This window comes from Pseudophryne corroboree, chromosome 8, assembly GCF_028390025.1.
Source record: "Pseudophryne corroboree isolate aPseCor3 chromosome 8, aPseCor3.hap2, whole genome shotgun sequence".
NCBI classification, from domain to species: domain Eukaryota; kingdom Metazoa; phylum Chordata; class Amphibia; order Anura; family Myobatrachidae; genus Pseudophryne; species Pseudophryne corroboree.
The window spans coordinates 348,756,806-348,777,950 of NC_086451.1; the positions used below are offsets into that span (position 1 = coordinate 348,756,806).

At 45.7% G+C, this 21,145-nt stretch overlaps 1 long non-coding RNA gene across 1 annotated transcript in view; it reads right to left on the reverse strand.

Annotated features, from left to right (window-relative positions):
• Positions 1-4,053: 4,053 nt before the first annotated feature.
• Positions 4,054-21,145, reverse strand: part of LOC134947789 (uncharacterized) — a 118,111-nt gene continuing 101,019 nt past the window's right edge. Inside the window, exons 2-4 of the long non-coding RNA XR_010182778.1 lie at positions 4,520-5,055; positions 4,327-4,448; positions 4,054-4,200 (exon numbers count right to left, since the gene is read on the reverse strand). This is a non-coding gene — a long non-coding RNA (uncharacterized LOC134947789). The remainder of the gene's footprint in view (positions 4,201-4,326; positions 4,449-4,519; positions 5,056-21,145) is intronic.

Genomic DNA, 21,145 nt, shown 5'->3' on the forward strand with positions numbered 1-21,145 from the left:
ACTTTTTTGCCCTAGTGGTCCGAAAGGACTGCGATGCAGCTGAAGAAAATGGTTTCTGCGTAGGAGGCGTAGCAGAGGGAAGGAAAGGTGACTTACCCGCGGTTGCCGTGGAAATCCACGCATCCAATGCTTCCCCAAATAGAGCCTGACCTGTGTAGGGTAGGTTCTCCACACTTCTCCTGGATTCCACGTCTGCAGACCATTGGCGTAGCCAGAGTTCCCTGCGAGCTGATACCGACATGGAAGATATCCGCGCAGTCAGCTTACCCAGGTCCTTCATGGATTCCACCATGAACCCCGCAGAATCCTGTATGTTACGTAAAAACAATTCAATGACACTTCTATCCATTGTATCCAAATCCTCTAGTAATGTACCTGACAAATTTACTATGGCTTTAAAAATCCATGCACAGGCAATAGTGGGCCTTAACGCTACTCCTGAAGCAGTTTAAATGGATTTGAGCACAGTGTCAATCTTACGATCAGCCGGTTCTTTTAACGCGATAGATCCAGGGACAGGTAAAACCACCTTTTTAGACAGTCTGGAGACAGATGCGTCAACAATGGGTGGGTTTTCCCATTTTTTCCTATCCTCCTCAGGGAAGGGAAAAAGCAACCAGAACCCTTTTTGGGATCTGAAATTTTTTCTCCGGGTTTTCCCAGGATTTTTCAAATATAGCGTTTAATTCTTTAGATGCAGGGAAGGTTAGCAAGGCTTTCTTATTGTCAGTGAAGTAAGCCTGCTCAACCTGCTCAGGTGGCGTGCCAGTAATGTTTAACACATCTCTAATGGCCTCAATCATAATCTACACCCCCTTTGCAAGGGATGCCGCCCCCCTCAGCACATCCCCATCACCGTCTGCAGTATCAGAGTCGGTATCCGTGTTAACTTGCATAATTTGGGCAAGTGCACGTTTCTGTGGGAACATGCTAGGGGATTTTGCAGGAATAGGAACAGAACCTGACCAAACTGCCATAGATTTCTTTAACACCTGCGTTTCAGTCTCAGTATTTGCTACCCTAGTAGAGATCTGAGAGATCATTCCTTTAATAGAGGTTAACCACTCAGGCTCAATAATAGGGATCTGAGACAAGGCATTACATTCCTATGTACATGGAATGGATTCCTCTGCAGCATATGACACAGAGTCCCTAGACTTGACTATGGGGGATATCAAACACACACACACACACACACACACACACACACACACACACACACACGGAAATGTCAGACACAGTTTCCCCCCAAGCATGCCACAGAGAGACACAGAGATTGGAGCCAACCCACACACAGTGCTTTCTGAGGTAGAAATAAATACAACTACCAGCGCTATCTGTGTACCTTAATAGGCTACACAGTATTTACACAGCTCCCCCCTCCCTCCCCCCCTTAAACCCTCTGGTACCACACAGGATAGCTTGGAGGGACAGCTCTCCCTGTCAGCATCTCTGTGTAGGAACTGCAGGCAGGAAAATGGCACTGAACGCTGCTGGGTTCGCTCTGAGGAGAAGCTCCGCCCCCAGAACATGGCGCTGCTTCCCGCTCTTCACATTCTTTATACTGGTCTGAGGATTATTGCTGGCAGCGTTACCGAGGTTTCTGACAGCCGTGTGACCAGTGTAGGATATAGGCGCTGGCTCAGGGCGCCCCTCACAGTGCCGCACTATGTACCGCTGAGCCTCCGAAGCGCAGTTAGTACTGCGCTCCCACCCTGTTGCCGCCATCTTCACACCAGCTACCTGCTTGCCAGGGGGTCCGGTGACTCACTCGCCACCGAATCTCCTGGCTCTGTAAGGGGGTGGCAGCATGCTGCGGGAGTGAGCGGTCACCTTGGGCGACTAACGATCAGCACCCTCAGGAGCACAGTGTCCTGTCAGCGGAGATAGTGGCTCAGATCCCTCAGGACGGACACTACTTCCCCCCTTAGTCCCATAAAGCAGGGAGGATGTTGCCAGCAGCCTCCCTGTGCCTAAACTAACTCTTAGAGAATCGTAAAACTAAAGAAGCTCTAGGAGCTCCCCTAGCTGTGACCGACTCCTCCGGGCACATTTTCTAAACTGAGTCTGGTAGGAGGGGCACAGAGGGAGGAGCCAGCCCACACTCTCAAACTCTTAAAGTGCCAGTGACTTCTAGTGGACCCGTCTATACCCCATGGTACTAATGTGGACCTCAGCATCCTCTATGACGTAAGAGAAAAATCAGTTGTCATACTACAATTAAATTAATAATCAAAAAAGTAATTCTATTCAGATTTTTCTTTATGGGGATACTTAATGGTTGTAGGAAAATGTTTTTAAAAATGCTATTACCATTGAAATAGATGTATTCTTGAAAGAATTTTAAAGATTATACAACCTTCAATTGTGTAAAATAATAGTAAAATCCTAAATAATAGTGAAATCAACAAAGTTGTTTACTTACAGTATGTGCTTTAAAAAAAAATCAATTTCTTCACCTTGTCAATAATATATTTTTTTAATCCCCTCACTGATCAAGCGTGGATATACAAGCATCCAACATACCATTTGGAGAAAACATTCTCAACATGAGAAACTTGATTTTGTTATAATCCAGGTGATGAAGGACATTTTAATAAAAATTTTCAGACTCATAAATTGCAAAAAAGTTTTGTTAGCCTTCAGTTGAAAATGGTTTAACAATCAAACAAATAAAATGTTTTACGTCTTTTCGTGTTCACAAGAATATGTAAAATAAAATCACATGGTCACAATCAGGGTCGTAGCCAAAATATTGTGGCATCCGTAGCAACATTTTGAAGGTGCCCTTGTCCCAATGCTTCTAGAGAGACACCTCTCAGCAGCAGATGTTCATTTTATGCCCCATAATAATGCCCTAGTTAATTTTACGCCGCATAGCAGTGCCCTAGTTTATTTTATAAACCATAGTAGTGTTCTAGTTCACATTATGTCACATTCTAGGGCTGCCAGTACACATTATGCAACACAGTACCCCCAATTCACATTATGACATACAGTGTCCCCAGTTCATGTTATGCCACACTATGGTGCCTCCACTTCATATTGTGCCACATTACAGTGCCCCAATTCATGTTTTAAAATATTATAATGCCCTCCAGTTTATTCTATACGACATTACAATGAGCAGGTCCAGGAGCATACATAGATATATTGTAGGCCCCAAGGCAAAAGTTTGTAACAGCCCCTATGTACCACCCAATGGTGAAAAATGTATATAATACAACACAAGTACTGTAGTTGTGACAGGGAAGGTGGACCCTTCATATCTCTGGGCCCCATAGCAGCTGCACTCCCTGCACCTATGGTAGCTACACCCTTGGTCACAATATTGTTTAGTCCGCCTCCGATGCACTTCCCATTGTATTTCCAGTTATGGTGCTGTAAAGAAAAGTGGGTATGCTTGTAAAACATATAACTTTTTAAATAAGTAGTCCAGAATCTCTCACACATCAGTCCTTTATGTAACTGAACATCAGGAGCGGATTGACTGTAGGGATCTCTAGGTAGATTCCTGGTAGGTCGATGTGTCTGTGGGGCCTGTTTTGTGTGTTATCACATGGCCCCACACCCCACATGACAGGCAGCCCACCGCACTCAGTACACTGCCTTGTCCCCATTCATTCTGTTATTCCATCTCTTCAGTACAGCAGCTCTGCCATCCAGTGATGCTGCCATGGCTACACCGTATGTTTTACCTCTTGTGCTGCCCATGTTTGGCAACTTCTCAAAAATTTTACAGGGCCACTTTTAGTTCCCAATCCGCCCCTGGTGTCAGACACAACTGTAGCAAAAGATGCAAGGAAGGCTGCAATTACGTACAATCAGCCCCATTAGGGCTGCTTCCATAAATTTCCCAGGCTGGTTTTCCATTCCAATCCGCCCCTGCTGCACAGCTTAGCCTGAGGATAAAGGTGATTGGCCCAATGGTTCCTAACCTGTCGGTCGGTGTGCTATATACATACTGGAGGTGGTTTACTAGTGCTGGTGTGTGTGGAGATTGGTCAGTGGAAAATCCACATACAGGCTGATATACCTGTACTCACTTGTGTGTTCTGGTCGGGGATGGTCACAAGAACAGGCAGCCGCTGCTTCTCCTGGAGAATCTGGGACCACAGCCAAAAGCTGAAAGCGCAAAGGGGAAGGCGGTACACAGTAGTAAGTCCCATGTATCCCATTCACTCTTCTGTCTTTTGGGCCCTTGTGTGACACAGAAAAAAGGGAAATGAGGCTACTCCAAGGTACCACAAACAGAAAAGTGAATGGAATTTGTGACAGGGATGGTACCTGCTTACTAGAGGTTGGGAGGAGAGGTTTGCTACTCACCTGTGATTTGGATTCCGCAGGTCCATAGCGCCGCTGCATGCCAGGCACATCCATCCAAGGTCCCTTGGGGTGGTTTTGACAGGCGTAGGGGTGTCTCTGCTGCCCTACCTGAGGTTGTCAATCTTGAAAATGACAAAAAAAACAGAGAGTAAAACCACACACACATCCATACTCGCTCCATCAGGGTACTCACCTGTGTGTTCTCAGCCGAGGTAGTCTCAAGCACAGACAGCTGCTGCTTCATCATGGAGAATCCAGAACCACAGCAAGAAGCTAAAAAAACAAAGGGGAAGGGGTACATGGTGTGATAGCCACATGAATCTCCTTTTTTCTCTTGACTGTTGGAGCCTTGCAACCCACAGTATTTTGGGACTACTGCAAGGTACACACAGACAGAAAAGTGAGAGGAAATGGGGAGAGAGAGGACTGATGGCAATCAGGAGAAGCATCAACAACACCCAAAGTCTTTGCCTTCCAAAGGTTGAATTGCTTGATCACTTGTCACTTTGATTGTAGTCTTGTCACCTGTCATGACCAAGATATGAAGTCCTCTGAAATCATGGCCTCATGTGTCACACTATGGGGTGGATGCTGTAATAAGCCTGTGGTGGTCTCCCTGGGACCTACATCAGCGGGGCTGTCACTCTACTCATTCCCTCATTGCTGGTGCATCCATAGAGCTGGCTCTGCAGAGGCCTTTGTCCTTTGCTCTTCCATCCCGCTTCTAAACTGCTGGCCAACAGTTGCAAAAGAGTCTTGTTAGTCTAAATCCCTGGACATTACCGACAAGGCAGAAAGGCCTATTTTCCATTACGTGATAAGTACAAAACACTATATTTATTATTATGCTTTGTACTGATAACGGGATCCGGTCTCTAAGTCGACAGTAACTAGGTCGACAATGTCTAGGTCGACCACTATTGGTCGACAGGGTGTCTAGGTCGACAGGTTCTAGGTCGACATGAGTTTTTCACCATCTTTTTCTTTTTTTTAACCTTTTCATACTTAACGACCCACGTGGACTATGATTGGAACGGTAATCTGTGCCGAGCGAAGCGGTAGCGGAGCGAAGGCACCTTGCCCGAAGCATGGCGAGCGAAGTGAGCCATGCGAGGGGACGCGGTGCACTAATTGGGGTTCCCGGTCACTCTACGAAGAAAACGACACCAGAATAACATAAAAAACTCACGTCAACCTTTTCACCTGTCGACCTAGAACATGTCGACCTAAAGACCCTGTCGACCTAGACACCCTGTCGACCAATAGTGGTCGAGCTAGACATTGTCCACCTAGTTACTGTCGACCTTCCATACCACACCCACTGATAACGTTGGAAGTAAATTATGTAATAAAATTATTCATCCACAGCATAGGTCTGCAAACTCGGTCCTCATTACCCCCACACAGTGCATGTTTTGCAGGTAACCCAGCAGGTGCAAAGGTGTATTAATTACTCACAGACACATTTTAAAAGGTCCGCAGGTGGAGTTAATTATTTCACTTGTGATTCTGTGAGGAGACCTGCAAAACATGCACTGTGTGGGGTCGTGAGGACCGAGTTTGCAGACCTATGATCCACAGTAAAACAGTAAGTGCAGAAAAATAATATTTCTACTGATAATCTCCCTGAAATGAAATCTTAGCCTTTGATAAACAGGCCCCTATACCGCGGGTACTTTGACACTCCATCTGTTGTTAAACCACTTTTCCCATGATGATCCCCCAGAAGCTCCGCAACAGCTGGAGCACCGAAGTTTGTCCAGCTCTGCTTCAAGCATATTGCTATTTCCACACATTTATGCCTACAAAGCAAATAATCAAGATAAACACTGCTATAACTTTTCACCAATTCATGGTAAACGCATTTTGTATTTGTTTAATTTCTGAACAGCTTGCTGAACACAGATCTCCCGTTTGATGTCATTCTAAGGAGGCCTGTTTCTGTGCCTCAAGCAAATTAGTTACAGTATTCTATGGAGCCTTGCTGCCTTTGTATCTCATAGTGCTGCATGCAGAATGCTGAGTGAGGAGGCTTTCTATAGAGAGCAAAGCCTGACAAGGATTTCTGTTTCTCTCTGTGTTCCAACCTGCCATCTTCTGTAGGTAGCGGAACCCTACTGAAAAGTGTACATAACCAAACTTACAATGGAAAATTAAAAACAAACAATGTATGTCCAAATCTTTAGGAATGTTTCTTTTTTTAAAAGGACTCTAAGCTAATTGTTGTTATACATTGTTCTAAATGATATATAGTCTAACAAATGTGCTGCTTGGTGGTGTCATGATGTTAAGTTTTGAGTAAAGTAATATTATTGTGTTTAGAAGACATACCGGTATTCAATTATTTTCACCCCCTTTCACACCTGTTCTGTTTCTGCTGATGGGTGAGGTATAATCATTTCAGCACCCTACCCCCGGGGTAGCGAGGGCACCCAATCCTTTACGGCGCCTAAACCTGATACTATGAGCGCGATATGCGCGATAATGGGGATCACGTTAGAAAGGAGATTGGGCGTGATATATCATTTGAATACCACCCAATGTAGGTTGTTATGTGTATGTATGTTATGTCAATATAGCGTGAAAATCCTATTCCAGAATTTTTGCATGGGGCTTGGCATATAATGGAAAATTGGTGGAGACCAAGATCTGAATGACTTATGGGTCATTCTATGTCAGATCACCCATGCATGACACCCACTGACTCAGATTTTCATGATAATTTGTACACTTGATACTACCACATAGCTGCTAACCCGCGAGGGAGGTGAGGCGGCCCGACCCAAAGAGCGGGAAGATCCTCTATGTAAGTAGTCTCTCCCCCCCCCCCTTCCTTCCCCCCCACTTGACACTTGCCTGCCGCACTGTGTAAAATGGGGACACCTGCCTGCCGTACTGTGTAAAATGGGGGCACGTGCCTGCCGTAATGTGTAAAATGGGGAGTCTTGCCTGCGTAATGTGTAAAATGGGGACACTTGCCTGCCACACTGTGTAAAATGGGAACTTTTTATTTATTTATTTTTCCCTGTGGTGGCCGTGATGATATCAGATGAGGCCACGCCCACTTTAAATGAGACCACGCACATTTTAATGAGGCCACACACCCTTGTCGGGAGGGCACGCGCCTACTTTTTCTTTTTATAGCTATGGGTGGGACGCATTTTTTTATGTCAATGGGGGGGGGGGCACATTTTGAAATCTCGCACTGGGAGCCAAATTGGCTAGAAACAGCCCTGCCTGTCTATATAAGGTGCATGTCTGAGCACAAACCAAGCATGAAGTCAAAGGAATTGTCTGTAGACCTCCGATACAGGATTATCTCGAAGCACAAATCTGGGCAAGGGTACAGAAAAATATCTGCTGCTTTAAAGGTCCCAATGAGCACTGTGGCCTCCATCATCCGTAAATGGAAGAAGTTCGGAACCACCAGGACTCTTCCTAGAGCTGGCCAAAAATATAAACTGAGCAATTGGGGGAGAAAGGCCCTTGTCAGGGAGGTGACCAAGAACCCGATGGTCACTCTGTCAGAGTGACAGCATTCCTCTGTGGAGAGAGGAGAACCTTCCAGCAAGACAACCATCTCTGCAGCAATCCACCAATCAGGCCTGTATGGTAGAGTGGCCAGATGGAAGCCACTTCTTAGTAAAATGCACATGGCAGCCCGGCTTGAGTTTGCCAAAATGCACCTGAAGGACTCCCAGACCATGATAAACAAAATTATCTGGTCTGCTGAGACAAAGATTGAACTTTTTGTCGTGAATGCCAGGCATCATGTTTGGAGGAAATCAGGTACCGCTCATCACCAGGCCAATACCATCCCTACAGTGAAGCATGGTGGTGACAGCATCATGCTGTGGGGATGTGTTTCAGCGGCAGGAACTGGGAGACCAGTCAGGATAGAGGGAAAGATGAATGCAGCAATGTACAGAGACATCCTGGATGAAACCCTGCTCCAGAGCGCTCTTGACCTCAGACTGGGGTGACGGTTCATCTTTCAGCAGGACAACGACACTAAGCACACAGCCAATATATCAAAGGAGTGGCTTCAAGACAACTCTGTAAATGTCCTTGAGTGACCCAGCCAGAGCCCAGACTTGAATCTGATTGAACATCTCTGGAGAGATCTGAAAATGGCTGTGCACCGACACTTCCCATCTAACCCGATAAAGCTTAAGAGGTGCTGCAAAGAGAAATGGGTGAAACTGCCCAAAGATAGGTGTGGCAAGCTTGTGGCATCATATTCAAAAATACTTCAGGCTGTAATTGCTGCAAAAGGTGCATCAACAAAGTATTGACCAAAGGCTGTGAATACTTTTGTACATGTGATTTCTTAGTTTTTTTAATTTTTATAAATTTGCAAAAAAAAATATTTTTTCACGTTGTCATTATGGGGTACTGTATGTGTGTAGAATTTTGAGGGGAAAAAATAATTTCTTCCATTTTGGAATAAGGCTGTAACATAACAAAATGTGTAAAAAGTGAAGCACTGTGAATACTTTCGGGATGCACTGTACATTCCTTTACTTCATACTTAAAAAAAATTTGGTGCAAAAAGAAAAAAGTGGGCTCAGTTAGCATTATGAACCTAAAGCAGATTAGTTATCATGTCCCTTTTTTGTTTAAATTGGACCTTAAGGTATACTTTAAAAGGCTATAAAAGAAAAATAATGGGATTTTGATTGGCTGTATGAGTATTTTAATGTTTAATTTTAATTTTCTCTTTCAAAAAGGAAAATCACCATTAGGTATAATTTTGTCAGGCAAGGGAGTATTTTCAGTTGTATATTTCTACAGTATGTATATGTGTATATTTCTATGTATATGTGCAGATTTGTATTTGCACATAGGGTCAGTATACGCAGGAGTTGGTACTTGACTCGAATGCTGGGTAGGGTACCTGGAAAAGCAGTACGTGTAGGAGTTGTTACTTCACATGAATGCTGGGTAGGGTAGCTGGGACAGCAGTATACGCAGGAGTTGTTACTTGACTCATATACAGCATTTCTCTGGTACAGTACAGTTGCTGTCTGGCATTATTATATGTCAAGTTCAGAAGCCAAGCTAATTGGGGGGTGCTCTCAGTACCCTGTCCACCGTATAACTGAAGAATACCATGCATAGACATTGTAACTGGCATCAGAGGTGGTAAATAATGGGTTTGCTCATGTAGCCATAGTACCCACAGAGCTGGCCCAGATGATTCAGTTATAGTGGATAGAGAGGATAGCAATGCATCCCTTGTAGCCCTCTGTCACTGGATGCTGCCAAGTAGTACCTGTCCATTCACATGCTACCGTTACCTGTATTCTACCGTATTCAATATGAAATACTCACACACAAGGCCATTAACCAAACTGCACTAACTAACATCTCTTCTCTTATCTCAAAATATCTCCCAACCGACCTCTTCGCTCTTCACAAGATCTCCATCTCTCATCCACACTCACGATTGCAGGACTTTCTTCAGGCTGCACCCACTCTGTGGAATGCCCTCCCACCCACAATAAGATTCTCCTCTAGTCTCCAAACCTTCAAGCATGCCCTGAAAACTCGCCTTCGGGCAAGTTTATGAAATTGCAGAACCGCCCACATAACCTTCATAAACTCTTCTATTCAGTTGCATCCCTACAGCACAGTCCCCACACATATCCTCACATTTATTCTCTTTCTTCACTTTCCCATCCTCCTGACCCCAGGCCAAAATTGCTGTGTGACCATATCCTACAGCCCACCAAGAACCTCTGCAAACTGGTGGACCATCAATAGATAACACCTATCATTGTGTATCCATGCCTATTTCCCTATAGATTGTAAGCTTGCGAGCAGGGCCTTCCTACCTCCACGACTGTCTCATACCCTTCAACATTTTACACTTAAAAACCGGTACAAATAAGGAAAGGGGGCGTGGCCGCGGGTAAAAGGGGCGTGGCCACGCCCCTTTCCTATACTTTCAATGGAGATGCAGTGAGTCAAAAATCAGTACAGAGCCCTTTTTGGCCGGTACAGACCATAAAAAAAACGGTACTGTACCGGCCAAAAAGGTACAGTTGGAGGGTAGGCTGTCTGTTATTATCCAGTTTTGTTTATCAATGTTGTTTGCCGTTGTAAAGTGCAACAGAATATGTTGCACTATATAAGAAACTATTAATAAATAAAATAATTATTGCACCAAGATCCCACCGTGAGACTTCTCATGGGGAAATTATTGGATGTTGACGTTCCGTCTTCTACTTCATGAAAAAACAAAACTTCATCCCAGTTATCTTTCATTCTGGTAAAATGTAGCAAAACTAAACAGAAATTTTGATTGTTGTGGGGAAAACAGTTTTTTAGTTGTTGTTTTGTTTGTGTGCATTGTATTGGGCATCATTGAAACATAAAATAATTCTGCATCATAATATCGTTTCCAAGGGGTCAGTATGATTTACCGACGGACACAATACCGATGGTCATAATCCCGACAGCCATTGACTGACAAGTCAAAATACCAACACGGTCAAAATACCCACATTCATTATGCCAACATGTTCAAAATGTGGACATAGTCAGAATACCGACATTTGAAGTGCCGACATGTCAAAATAATGACATGAGTTTTCCTGGGGTTTTTTTTGTCAATGTGGACATAGGTCGACATGGACACCGTGTAAGTTTACTGCGTCCCCTCGCATGGCTCGCTGCGCCCTCCAGGTCCACTTGGATGGTAAAGTATGAACAAGTCGGCATTTCAAGTGTCGGTATTCTGACTATGTCGGCATTTGATCGTGGTAGTATTTTGACTGTCGGTAAATGGCTGTCGGGATTATGACCGTCGGTATTGTGTCCGTCTGTAAATCAACTGCTACCCGTTTCCATTCACAAATATCCCAAGTGTTTAGATCCAGCATTCTAATGGGGATATTCAATTAACTGCAAGGTGCTCTAGGAGCTGTGTGCACTGTATCTCCGTGAAATGTTACTGGTAGGAAACATTGCTTATTTTTGCTTGCACAAAATGAAGGCATATTACAGTACCATATTATCCAGAAATACGTGTGGGGGCACAATGCATGAGGGTCCTATGGGGCACTTATTTGAATCTCCCAATACTGGGGGTCATTCCAAGTTGATCGCTAGCTGCATTTGTTTGCAGCGCAGCGATCAGGCTAAAAAACGCCAGTTCTGCGCATAAGTATGCGGCGCAATGCGCACGCACGACGTACGGGCACAACGAACGATGCAGTTTTGCACAGGGTCTAGCGATGCATTTCAGTCAAACTGGTTTCTGCAGAGTGATTGACATGAAGTGGGCATTTCTGGGTGGCAACTGACTGTTTTCAGGGAGTGTTCGGAAAAACGCAGGCGTGCCAGGGAAAACGCAGGCGTGGCTGGGCGAACGCTAGGCGGGTGTGTGACGTCAAATCTGGAACTGAATAGTCTGAAGTGGTCGCAAGCGCTGAGTAGGTTTTGAACTACTTTGAAACTACACAAAAAATGTATGCAGGCGCTCTGCGATACAACCGTTCGCACTTCTGCTAAGCTAAAATACACTCCCAGTGGGCGTAGGCATAGCGTTTGCACGACTGCTAAAACTAGCTAGCGAGCGATCAACTCGGAATGACTCCCACTGTCATGTTCACCAGCAACACAGATTGCAGAGAGAGAGAGAAACAAATAAAAAAATAGTCAAGATAATAATAATAATAACAATAATTTTATTTATATAGCGCTCTTTCTCCAATAGGACTCAAGGCGCTTAACAGATACGTAGCATAATATAGTACAGAAAATAAAGTACATTTTCATAAAATACAGAAGCATGAAGATACTAAAAGGGACATTATGGAAATGCTTGAGTAAACAGGAAAGTCTTGAGTCTACTTTTGAAGGATTCTATAGTTGGGGCCTCTCGCAGTGTGCGGGGAAGTGAGTTCCATAGAGTCGGAGCCGCATGACTAAAAGCTCGACCCCCAGATGAATTACGGGAGATTCTAGGTACTGCTAAAAGTCCTTCATCTACAAATCGCAGTATGGGGTCAGAAGTATGGGGTCAGAAGCTGTTTCAGGTACCTTGGGCCCTGGTCATGTAATGCCTTGAAACTCAGTAAGCCAATCTTGAAGATGATTCGCCATCTTACAGGCAGCCAGTGAAGGGAGTGGAGGATGGGTGTTATGTGGCTTGAACGGGGCTGGTTGGTTAACAGCCTGGCCGCTGTGTTTTGCACCAGCTGTAAGCGTTGCAATTATTTTGCTGGGAGACCAAGGTAGAGGGCATTACAGTAGTCTAATCGGGATGATACAAATGCATGTATGACTTTTTAGCAGATCATCTGAGGGAATTAAGTGCTTGATTCTGGCTATGTTCCTCAGGTGAAAGAATGAGGATTTGATTGTGGCTGATATCTGATGTTTAAGTGTCAAGCCACCATCCAGGACAACGCCAAGATTCCGCACACGATCAGTGGTCTGCAATTCTGAATTCCTGAGTGTAAGTCTAGTTGGTTGGCTATGCTGCAGTCTTGTCCTTTGATGTTACGGTCATATCATAAGGACCTCTGTTTTATCCAGGTACAGTCGCAGACAACTGGCGCTCATCCACTCCTGGAGCTCAGCTAGACAGCCATTTAGGGTTGCTATTGGGTTATCAGTGCCGAAACAAAGGACAAGTACAGTTGTGTATCATCTGCATAGCAGTGGTAGACCAGGCCATGGCGCCTGATTATTTCACCCAACGGGAGCATGTATACTGCAAAAAGCATGGGGGATGGTATAGAACCTTGTGGGACACCACATGGCAATGGCACTGATGGTGATGAGTATACTCCAGACGATACTCTCTAACCTGCCTGTGAGAAATTATTTGAACCAGTTTAGGACTGTGCCATCCAGACCACAGAAATGTATCAGTCGCTCAATCAGAAGCCCATGGTCCATGGTATCAAATGCTGCAGAGAGATCCAGAAGGATTAATATTGAACAGTCACCTCTGTCTCTTGCCATCAGAAGATCATTTAACACACACACCAGGGCTGTTTAAGTGCTATGTCTTCTCCTGAATCCTGATTGGAATGGATCATAAATATCATGGGTTTCCAGTTGATTTGCAACAACTTTCTCAATAACCTTTCCTAGGAAAGGAAGGTTTGATACCGGTCTGTAGTTGGTCTTGGTCATGCAGTCAGGATCTAAATTAGGTTTTTTAAGAAGCGGTCTAACAATTGCTTCCTCTAGGGGTCCAGGAAAGATGCCTGTCTGCAAAGAGCACTGAACAATTTTTGCAAATACAGGACCAATTATATCCATACAACCTATTAGAAGTTTGGTTGAGGCTGGTGTTTTGTTCATATGTTTGCAAATCCAGTCATCAGGACACAGAGACATGTGAGTTCACTGCTGTGCTGTTTTTATTCCATCACCAACTCCAGACACACTGCACACTGGACCACCCACTTCCCAGCATCCCCCTGGTCCCAGGGACCATCACTGAAGATTCAGGCTTACACATATTAGTAAGGGAGTGTCTACAAATATTAAGCATTCTAATACACTAACATCACATCCTCTTTTCTTTAAAGATAAGCCCTGTACGCTTCAATGCAACAATTAACAACGTCATATTAAGAACATCACCTAACACATTTCAATGAGTCTCTCAGGTCTGCGTATTTCCCTTTTGGGTCTTTCATACAGTCTGTGTTTCATCGACCATGTTGGACCTTTCTAGAATCGTGGTTTGTTCACCATTATCAGGATCATCATACATGTCAGATGAAGGGTATTCTTTAGTCATGTTGCCTTCATTATGGTTAGGTTGAGATCTTAAATCCACCCGATTTCTTCTTACTTCCGTTCCACGCTCTGTACGTATAGTATAAAATATTGGTGCTACTTGTGCTTGCACAATACCTTTCTGCACCCAAATACCTTTCTCGTGATCTCTGAGACGGACTTGGTCACCCGATTTTAGATCAGATAAGCTTTTTGCTCGCCTGTCATGGAACAGTTTCTGTTTCGCCTGTTGACGTTCCTTACTCAGTCTGACCAACGCTGAGTTATGTGTATTAAGCAGTTCATCATGTAACGGGAGATTTGCTCTAATCCTCCTTCCCATCAGCATTTGTGCAGGAGAAAGTCCATTCTGTAAAGGTGTACTGCGGTAGATTAAAAAACGTTTGTAGAAATCTTCTTTACCTTCTTGAGCTTTTTTCATGAGACTCTTTACAGTTTTTACTGAACTTTCCACCAACCTATTTGAGTGTGGATAGTGGGGACTTGACGTAGTATGGACAAATTCCCACTCATCAGCAAATTGTCTAAATTCAGCACTGGAAAACTGAGGACCATTGTCAGTGAACACTTCCATAGGAACACCATGCCTTGCAAAGATTGAATTCATGTAATTGATTACGGCTTTACTAGTAGTTGTATGTAGTGTCTTCACCTCAGGGTAGTTAGAGTAATAATCAGTCACGACAATGTACGTTTTCCCATTACAATCAAACAAATCTGCGCCAACTTTCTGGTACGGTCTCTCTGGCACTGCGTGAGGACTCAGTGGCTCGACTTGTTGTTTCGGTCTACACGTAAGACATAATTCACATGTAGCTGTAGTCTGTGCTATGTCTTTGTTAGGGTCTCCTGCCTTGTGCTGCCACGTCGTCATGGCAACCGGGAGACAAGTGCTAGCGGAGTAACCTGAGCGCAGCTGATACTCCGGTTCGGGTCTTTTGCTGTGCAGTGGTTACAGGCAGGGGATCCGGTGCTGGTTTTTGTGCTCACAGTCTGTGAGGTCTGAGGGGGGCGTGGACAGCACCTGCTTTATAAGGCCTCCTCTCAGGTTAAGCAGATGCTGCTGAATCTTTGTTGGTTAGTCAGTTCCTGAAAGTTAGCCAGTACTGTGTAGCTTTGTATTTGTTGTTGCTTACTGCAAATAGGCCTGGGGATTTGGTACTACACTCTGCCAATCCAGACCTAGCAGTAAGACTGGAGTCAGTCATTTAGCCTGCTGAGGTTCTTTTGATATTCTGTGAACCCAGCAGGTTTGTGGCTGTACTTTCAGACCTGCCTGCTTAATCCTCTCTCACTGTGCAGGGTGTCCATGTGTCAGTTTAGTGGCAGTAAGCTGTACCTGGGCCCTGCAAGTGAGAATTAGGATTGTGGAGACTCTCCTTGTGTCTATTATTCCATCTCTGACCAAGGAGTTTACTGCCACACCCGTTGGTAACCCTTTAGGGTTTTGCTGTTGCCCTTAGCAACAGCATTTCGGGTTCTCTACGTATTAAAACACAACATCTTGCTTTTTCCATCTGAGCATTTCTAATACTAGGGAGACACCCAGTTTCTTAGCCTCTGGGCTTCTCTGTTCACTCTGTGTTGGTTTTGTTACCCTATCACCTTCTGTGTACGTTATGTCATATTTCCCAGTCTGTCTGTGAGTTCATTTGTTTGGCATCCCTCTCTGTTCAGACACCAGTACATTCCTGCAGGCACTGGTGTGCATAACATATTCAGCAGCCCAATACTCCTGTTGAAATTTTGTGGGAATATGGAGCATACCCCTCAAAATACGTTGCAACAGGTGGTCGATCAGGTGCAGGTCCTGACTCGTCAATTTAATGATTTGTCCATTAAAATGCACACCTCCCAGGCCGCTGGCGGAGCTCCCGCAGCAGCAGCACCTTCAGGGGTTAAGGAGCCGAAAGTAAATCTTCCGGATCGTTTTTCTGGAGATCGCTCGCAGTTCTTTTGTTTCAAGGAGAGCTGCAAGTTATATTTCCAGCTTAGGCCTCAGTCTTCTGGGTCAGAGATTCAGCGGGTGGGCATAGTGATTTCCTTGCTACAAGGAGACCCACAAGTCTGGGCATATGGGTTGCAGCCTGACTGTCCGTCGCTTAAAAGTGTTGATGCTTTTTTTACGGCACTGGGCATGTTGTATGATGACCCTGACAAGACGGCCTCAGCCGAGGCTCAGATTTCGATCCTTAAGCAAGGGCGAAGGCCAGTTGAGGTTTACTGTACGGAGTTTCGGAGGTTGGCCCATGATACCCAGTGGAATGACCCAGCCCTGAGACACCAGTACCGAAGAGGTCTTTCAAACCAGATAAAAGACCAACTGGTACAATATCCCTTGCCTGATAGCTTGGATCAGCTCATGCAGTTATCCATCCGGGTGGATAGACGGCTGAGAGAGCGTAGGCTTGAAAGGGAGACCGAGGTTTCCTTCTTTCCCAAGGGAACCTCAGACTCTGAGGAATTTTCCGAGGAGCCTATGCAGATTGGGGCTACCCGCCTCTCCTCGCGTGAGAAGACGCGGAGGAGACAGCAGGGGTTGTGTTTGTACTGTGGGAATAAGGGTCATGTGGTAGTATCATGCCCAGAAAAGCAGGAAAACTTCAGGGCCTGAGGGTGATGGGAAATATCCTGTCAGGCCAGAAGTCAGAATTTCCCAAGAAGACTTTTATCATTCCGGTGACCTTGAAGATCCTCGGTCAAACTGTCAAGACTGGGGCCTTTGTGGACAGTGGGGCCGACGGGGTTTTTATGGACCGCCAATTCGCCCTGAAACACACTGTTTCCTTAGTACCCTTGGCGTCGGAAATTGAGATTTGTGGGTTAAACGGGGAACCATTATCCCAGGGTAAAATTACCTCTTGCACTAGCCAGATTTCTTTGTTTATTGGAGCCACACACTCTGAAAAATTGTCCTTTTATGTGACTGTCTGTACTTTTGCCCCATTGGTGTTGGGGTTACCCTGGTTAAGGGCCCATAATCCTCAATTTGACTGGGTCTCTGGGGAGATTCTTAGTTGGGGTACTGATTGTTTCAGGAGTTGCTTGAGCCTTCCAGTCAGGCTCTCGCAGCTAAGTTTGCCAGGATTGCCAGGGTGTTATGCAGATTTTGCGGACGTGTTCTCCAAAAGAGTTGCAGAGGTACTACCTCCCCATCGCCCCTATGACTGTGCCATTGATTTGTTGCCGAATGCTAAGCTTCCCAAGAGCAGGTTGTACTCCCTGTCACGTCCTGAGACTCAGGCTATGGCAGAGTACATTCAGGAGAACTTGGCTAAAGGATTTATCAGACCTTCACAGTCTCCAGTTGGGTCGGGGTTCTTCTTCGTGGGTAAAAAGAACGGTTCATTGCGACCCTGCATCGACTTCAGGGAATTGAACCGTATCACGATTAAAAACTCATACCCACTGCCTCTCATTTCTGTCTTGTTTGACCAGCTTCGTACTGCCACCATTTTTTCTAAGATTGACCTACGCGGTGCGTACAATCTAATCCGAATAAGAGAGGGGGATGAATGGAAGACTGCCTTTAATACCCACTCAGGGCATTATGAATATTTGGTGATGCCTTTTGGGCTCTGTAATGCCCCGGCAGTCTTCCAGGATTTCATGAACGATGTGCTCAGGGAATATTTGGATAGATTCTTAGTTGTATACTTAGATGACATCCTAATCTTCTCCCATTCCCTGGAGGAACATCGGAAGCATGTACGCTTAGTCCTCCAGAAACTCAGAGACCACCGGCTTGGGGCGAAGCTGGAGAAGTGCGAATTTGAAGTTCAGCAAATCGCATTTCTAGGATATATTATCTCCCCAGAAGGTTTCCAAATGGAGGGTTCCAAGGTACAGGCAGTCCTGGATTGGGTGCAGCCCACTAGTTTGAAGGCGCTTCAGCGTTTCCTGGGCTTTGCAAATTTTTATAGACGATTTATCGCTGGATTTTCGTCTATAGTGGCGCCCTTGGTGGCACTCACTAAGAAAGGGGCGGATGTTGCTCACTGGTCTCGTGAGGCCAAAGCGGCTTTTGCCCGTCTCAAAAGGGCATTTGTCTCGGCCAAGGTGCTGCGACACCCAGATCCAGAGCGTCCTTTTGTGGTGGAGGTGGATGCCTCTGAGATGGGTATTGGGGCAGTGCTCTCTCAGATGGGAGTGTCTGATAATCGCCTTCATCCCTGTGCTTACTTTTCCCGTAAATTTTCGCCTGCCGAGATGAATTATGACGTGGGTAACCGGGAATTGTTGGCTATTAAGGATGCACTCGAGGAGTGGAGACACTGGCTTGAGGGGGCTAAGTTTGTGGTCTCAATTCTCACCGACCATAAGAATTTGGCATATTTAGAGTCAGCGAAGCGTCTCAATGCCAGGCAGGCACGATGGGCTTTGTTTTTTGCTCGCTTTAATTTTTTGATAACATATCGCCCTGGGTCAAAAAACATCAAGGCTGATGCGCTCTCGCGGAGTTTTGCTCCAATCCAGGAGACCACAGAGGAGCCGTTGCCCATTGTGTCCCCATCATGTATTAAAGTGGGCATTACCCAGGACCTCTTGTCATTAGTCCTTAGAGCACAGGAGCAGGCTCCTCCAGACCTTCCGGTAGGTCTTTTGTTTGTGCCTCCTAGGTTAAGACAGCGAGTGTTCCTGGAATTCCATGCCAAGAAGTCGGCAGGTCACCCGGGTATTGCCAGAACTCGGGAGTTGCTATCTAGGGCGGTGTGGTGGCCCTCGGTGGCTAAGGATGTGGATCAGTGGGTTCGGGCATGTGACATCTGTGCCCGAAATAAGACTCCTAGAGGGGTTCCTGTTGGCCCATTACATCCACTCTCTATTCCATCTAAGCCATGGACCCACATTTCAATGGATTTTGTTGTGGACTTGCCCAAATCCTCGGGGATGACAGCCATCTGGGTTGTCGTTGACAGGTTTTCGAAGATGGCGCACTTCGTTCCACTGGTTGGGCTGCCATCGGCCAGACGCCTGTCTGAATTATTTATGCTGCATATTGTGCGTCTCCACGGGTTGCCACTTGATGTGGTCTCTGACCGCGGATCCCAGTTTGTGGCCAAATTCTGGAGGGCATTTTGTTCCGATCTCCAGATTTCTGTCAGCTTGTCGTCAGGCTACCATCCGCAGTCTAATGGGCAGACTGAAAGGGTGAACCAGTCCTTGGAGCAGTTCCTCAGGTGTTATGTCTCCAAGTGTCAGACTGACTGGGTTGCTCATCTGTCAATGGCGGAGTTTGCCTATAACAACGCGGCTCACTCTGCTACAGGGATCTCTCCCTTCCTTTGTGTGTATGGGCATCATCCTAAGGCCAATTCTTTTGACCCCCTGGACTCCACGCCTGGTGGTTCCTCTGTCGTTTCGGTCCTTAGAGGTATTTGGAGGAAAGTGAAGAAAGCCCTTGTGTCTGTGTCATTAGTGACCAAAAGGGTTTTTGATAAGCGGAAAAGACCCTGCAGCTTCAAATTAGGAGACTTCGTCTGGTTGTCTACCAAGAATTTGAAGTTGAGACAGCCATCTCATAAGTTAGGCCCCCGGTTCATCGGCCCTTATAAGATCACCAGGGTTATCAATCCGGTGGCATTTCAGTTAGATCTGCCCCGTTCTTTGGGTATCAATAAAACATTTCATTGTTCCCTTTTAAAACGGGCGATTAGTAATCCTTCTTCCAGAGGAAGACCTTCCCCTCTTCTGATACGTGGCCAGAGGGAGTTTGTTGTTGAAAGGATTCTTGACTCCAAGATGGTTCGGGGTCGGCTGTCATTTTTGGTGCACTGGAAGGGGTATGGCCCGGAGGAGCGGTCGTGGGTGCGCAGTTGTGATCTTCATGCCCCCAGACTGATACGCTCTTTCTTCTCGCAGTTCCCCGATAAACCCGGTGGTAGGGGTTCTTTGACCCCTCGTCAGAGGGGGGGTACTGTTAGGGTCTCCTGCCTTGTGCTGCCACGTCGTCATGGCAACCGGGAGACAAGTGCTAGCGGAGTAACCTGAGCGCAGCTGATACTCCGGTTCGGGTCTTTTGCTGTGCAGTGGTTACAGGCAGGGGATCCGGTGCTGGTTTTTGTGCTCACAGTCTGTGAGGTCTGAGGGGGGCGTGGACAGCACCTGCTTTATAAGGCCTCTTCTCAGGTTAAGCAGATGCTGCTGAATCTTTGTTGGTTAGTCAGTTCCTGAAAGTTAGCCAGTACTGTGTAGCTTTGTATTTGTTGTTGCTTACTGCAAATAGGCCTGGGGATTTGGTACTTCACTCTGCCAATCCAGACCTAGCAGTAAGACTGGAGTCAGTCGTTTAGCCTGCTGAGGTTCTTTTGATATTCTGTGAACCCAGCAGGTTTGTGGCTGTACTTTCAGACCTGCCTGCTTAATCCTCTCTCACTGTGCAGGGTGTCCATGTGTCAGTTTAGTGGCAGTAAGCTGTACCTGGGCCCTACAAGTGAGAATTAGGATTGTGGAGACTCTCCTTGTGTCTATTATTCCATCTCTGACCAAGGAGTTTACTGCCACACCCGTTGGTAACCCTTTAGGGTTTTGCTGTTGCCCTTAGCAACAGCATTTCGGGTTCTCTACGTATTAAAACACAACATCTTGCTTTTTCCATCTGAGCATTTCTAATACTAGGGAGACACCCAGTTTCTTAGCCTCTGGGCTTCTCTGTTCACTCTGTGTTGGTTTTGTTACCCTATCACCTTCTGTGTACGTTATGTCATATTTCCCAGTCTGTCTGTGAGTTCATTTGTTTTGCATCCCTCTCTGTTCAGACACCAGTACATTCCTGCAGGCACTGGTGTGCATAACAGTCTTGGTTCATTCTTAGCCAATACATAACTTCACGCGCTCTCAGCTTACATTTTTCTTCTCCTAAGTGGCCTTCATGTATCTTGCACAGCATAGTTTTTCTCAGTCGTGCAGGTATGACAAACCTATTGCCTTTGTAAATAATACCATCGACAACTGTAAGGTCACTGCGGTACATCCAATAATCATGGATAGACAGCGGTCACGCATGTATTTTTGCTGGCCAACCTTTCAGAATGATATCTTTCAACACTTT